Source organism: Tenrec ecaudatus, chromosome 3 (genome assembly GCF_050624435.1).
Source record: "Tenrec ecaudatus isolate mTenEca1 chromosome 3, mTenEca1.hap1, whole genome shotgun sequence".
In the NCBI taxonomy this organism is placed as follows: domain Eukaryota; kingdom Metazoa; phylum Chordata; class Mammalia; order Afrosoricida; family Tenrecidae; genus Tenrec; species Tenrec ecaudatus.
The window spans coordinates 75,196,225-75,200,510 of NC_134532.1; positions in this window are offsets into that span (position 1 = coordinate 75,196,225).

The following is a 4,286-nucleotide window of genomic DNA, read 5'->3' on the forward strand; positions in this document are numbered from 1 at the left end:
ATAGGCTTTCCTCCATTAAGGTCACCATGGTAGACTCTATTTTGAAAAATCAGCTCCTCCTCAGCATCTCCCAGCACTCTCTCAGACAATGTTCTGCTTACATTCATTAGGCCACCAGTATCTGATTACGATTTGAAGCTATGCATCAGATTTTCAGAGACTACTTCCACCAAATGGGTAGCCAAGTCCTTCTTTATAGTCTGTTCTTAGTTTAACAATGGTTCTCAATCAGTGGGTCGCGACCCCTTTGGGGGGTCGAACGACCCTTTCACAGGGGTCAACTGATTCATAACAGTAGCAAAATGACAGGTATGAAGAAGGAAAGTAATGCTATGGTTGTGGGTCACCACCACACGAGGAACTGTGTTAAAAGGGGGTAGTGGCTTGAGGAAGGTTGGGAATCACTCATCCCAAAGCTTCATTGAACCCTGTTCACTTTGGGTGACCCTGCTGGCAGCTGAAATCCCAGTGACGTAGCTCTCAGCCTCACCACAACACAGACGTCATCTCCTTAGTATGTCATTTATCTTCCATTTTGTAATCTGATGCAAGGAAGTTGTCCTTGGGGGAATGGGACTAACATCCAGTGTATATGAACATTCTGCCACAGCTTGCTTGCTCATGCTTGCTGCTTCCAGTTTCTCATGCTATGACCTTTGGTTCCGAGGACACAATCTGCAGCCAGTCACCTCATCGGCCTAGTTGAGATTTGTCAGGAGATACCTGCAGTAGTGAGGGCTTGCCAGTTCCCCCAACTGCTTGAAACATTTACTTGAAATCAACATCTGTTTATCTGCTTTATTGGTTCAGTTCCTCTAGATCACTCAGCCTAAAACTAGCATCTTCCGATTATATTCTAGCCTATAATCTGTAATCTTGTTTGGAAACTCTGGAAATAATCAACACTGAGGTGTGAGGGAAACATTCTTTGGGCTATAAAGATGGAGATTATGTGTCAGCTTGGCTGGATCATGATTCTCAGTGGCTCGGCAATCAACCATTCAGTTATATGACAAGATTTGGCAGTTAAGTGCTGGTTTAATTTGGCAGTTATATCTGATATTGTCATCCTCCATGTAAAATGTGATGTGATCTGATGTGAAATTAGCCATAACCAATGTTTGCACAATGACCTTGGCCTCTGCATCCTCGCCATGCTAATAAGGGAGGGATAGGTGTATAATTCTGCTCTTTGTTACTGTATTATTGCTAAAATTTAGCTTAAATTTCATATAGTAGATTTTACTCATTTTTGTGTAGTTCTAGGAGTTTGGAAAAATGCAGAGTTGAAGAGCTTCACCAATAATCAAGATACTGAACCATTCCATCACTGTCCCGACTGCCACCTCAAAATTGCCTCTTGTCCTATCACTTCTCCCCATTCTCCATCTCTTGGATTATTTTTGAGGTAATTTATGTTCCCCTCACATGCACAAACCTAAACAATTAATTTCCATCAAGTTGATTCCAACGCACGGTGACCCTCCATGTGTCTGAGCAGAGCTGTGACCCACAGTTGTCAATAGTTGATTTTTCAGAAGCAGGTCACCAGGCCTTTCTGCCAAGGTGCCTCTAGGTGACTCTAACCTCCCCTCTTAATGCTGATAGACAAGTTTTTAAAGCATTGACACCTAGACCTTAAGTATAATCGTGACTCAAGTGGAAGCTGAGACTGCTTAAAGGCAACTGTTCTTTGAGGGGTTGTTTTCAAAAAGCCTCGTAAAGAGAGAGAGCTAAAGGTGAGTGTCCTGGTGGGAAAAAAAGGAAGGAGTGACCATTAAGACAGAAGAGCAGTTTCTTTGTGAAGACAAAGCTTAATGGGCCCCTGCACCTAGAACAGAATATGTATCAGAATTTATGAAAACTTATACGTTACCTACCAACAGTTAGTTTTTATTATAAAATTAGCCATTCAGTGAATGAAGGGGGAAGTGTAGAGTGGAGACCCAAAGCCCATTTGTCAGCCACTGGAGATCCCCTTACAAAGGGGTCTAGGGAGGAGATGAGTCAGTCAGGGTGCGATGTAGCACTGATGAAGGATACAGCTTTCCTCCAGTTCTTAAATGCTCCCCCCCTCACCATGATCCAAATTCTACCTTGCAAGTCTGGATATTGCAGAGGACGTACACTGGTGCAGACAGGAGCTGGAGGCACGGGGAATCCAGGGCGGATGATACCTTCAGAACCAGGGGTGTGAGGGGCGATACTGGGAGGGTAGAGGGAGAAGGGGTTGGAAAGAGGGAACCGATTACAAGGATCTACATGTGACCTCCTCCCTGGGGGATGGACAACAGAAAAGGGGGTGAAGGGAGACGCCGGATAGGGCAAGATAAGACAAAATAATAATTTATAAAATATCGAGGGCGCATGAGGGAGGGGGGAGTGGGGATGGAGGGGGGGAAAGAGGACTTGATACAAAGGGCTTAAGTGGAGAGCAAATGTTTTGAAAATGATGAGGGCAAAGAACGTACAAATGTGCTTTACACAACTGATGTATATATGGATTGTGATAAGAGCTGTATGAGTCCCTAATAAAATGTTTGAAAAAAATTAGCCATTCAAAGAGATGACCAAGTATTGGGCCTTCAAGTACTCTAAAATCAAAGCCACTGCCACTAAGTCAATCCCCACTCATGGCACCCCTATAGGATAGAGTAGAGCTGTTCCCTATGGCTTCTGAAACTAAATCCTTTTGGGTTCTGATAACCTAACCTTTGTCTGCAGTGTCTGGTGAGTTTGAACGATTAGCAGTTCAATGTTTAACCCACTGCAAAGCAAGGTTTCTTTTTAACCACTAGTTGGAGAACAATTTGAAGATGACCCTGTTTTACATAGTGACACAGCCCTGACAGCAAAAATGCTGCCCTACTCCCTGCCAAGGCCTGAGACACAAAACAGGATAGCTGTGTGGTTGGTCTGGTGGGCTGGACACTAGCTTATAGGGTCATCAGCCTCTCACAAGTTCCTGTGCCCAAGTATGGCAGCCAAGCAGCAGAGGTACCTCTGAGCCTTCAGAAAACATGTTGGCAGTGACCAGTGTCATTAGCGGCGCCAATTCAAAATTCCAGTGTCAAGGAAGAATTCAAACTCTGGCATAATCTATTGGTGGGGATGAAGGTAAGTGTCAATGAATACGAAGGTTAAATTTCTAGTTCACTGGACAGGAAAGAAAGGCTCAGGATTTTTTTTTTTTATTAAAAGTCACAACCTGCTTTCCGAGTTTGCATGGAGAACTAGACCTACTAAACAACAAGCTCCACCATCATTTATGGAGGCCTACTATGTGCCACAGGAGCCCCGATGATGTGGTGGTTATGCATTGGGCTGCCAACCATAAGGCCAGCAGTTCTAAATCACCACCCGGTCCACAGGAGAAAGACCAGGTTTTCTACATCCATAACATTACTGTCTCAGAAACTCAGAGGGGCAGTTAGTTCTACCCTGCCCTACAGGGTCATAGTCAGTCGGCATTGACTGGATGGCAGTGGGATTTGTTTTGTTTTGATGTCAGTGAGTGACTGTGAGTGGCTCTTGCCCAGCAGCCCTTTTGCTTCTTCCTGCTAGCCTTTCTCAGCTCTTCTGTGAAGGACTTTCCCACACTCACCATCAATCCCCTCTGTCCCATTCTGTGTCAGAGCAGTCGCGTGACTCGGATCTGGCCCATCAGTGCATCTCAGCCCCAGATCCCAGCCCTTGAAACCCTCACCTACTCATGAACTCTCTGTATTCTGGAGAAGTGTGGCCAATACCAAATAAAGACAGAAGTGAGTTTTGTAGTTAGGGACCGCCTTCAAAGCTGTGAGGCTGGTTTCCAGCTCTGCGGTCAAGTATCCATACCCTCTCTATTATCTGTGCCCTCTCTATTATCTGTACCCTCTTTAACCTGGGCTGTCCTTTCCTAGTATATGAAGTGACACGGGCAGTACATAAGGCCTTTTCTTCGTAAGTCCCTAACCCGGCAGCTCTTAAGGCCCTTTCTTCATAAGTCCCTAAAGCTAATTTTAGGCTTCGAAATTCCACAATAATTTCCTTGCTTAGGATCTACATGTTCTAATCCAGGAGCTGTATAACAATAGCTAGACAATGCTGTAGTCCTCCTGCAACTTGAAGTAGGCAGGGTGTCCTCCAGCACACTCAGTGGTCTAAAGGTCTACAACTTAGAAAAATAGTATCTGCGAGTATATTGCTTCACTACCTGCCCTTGCCATGCCCACTCACCCCATTCCTTCATACACACAGGTGTATGTGATGGAGGGCACCTGGCCAATTGGAGAGGAACCATGGCT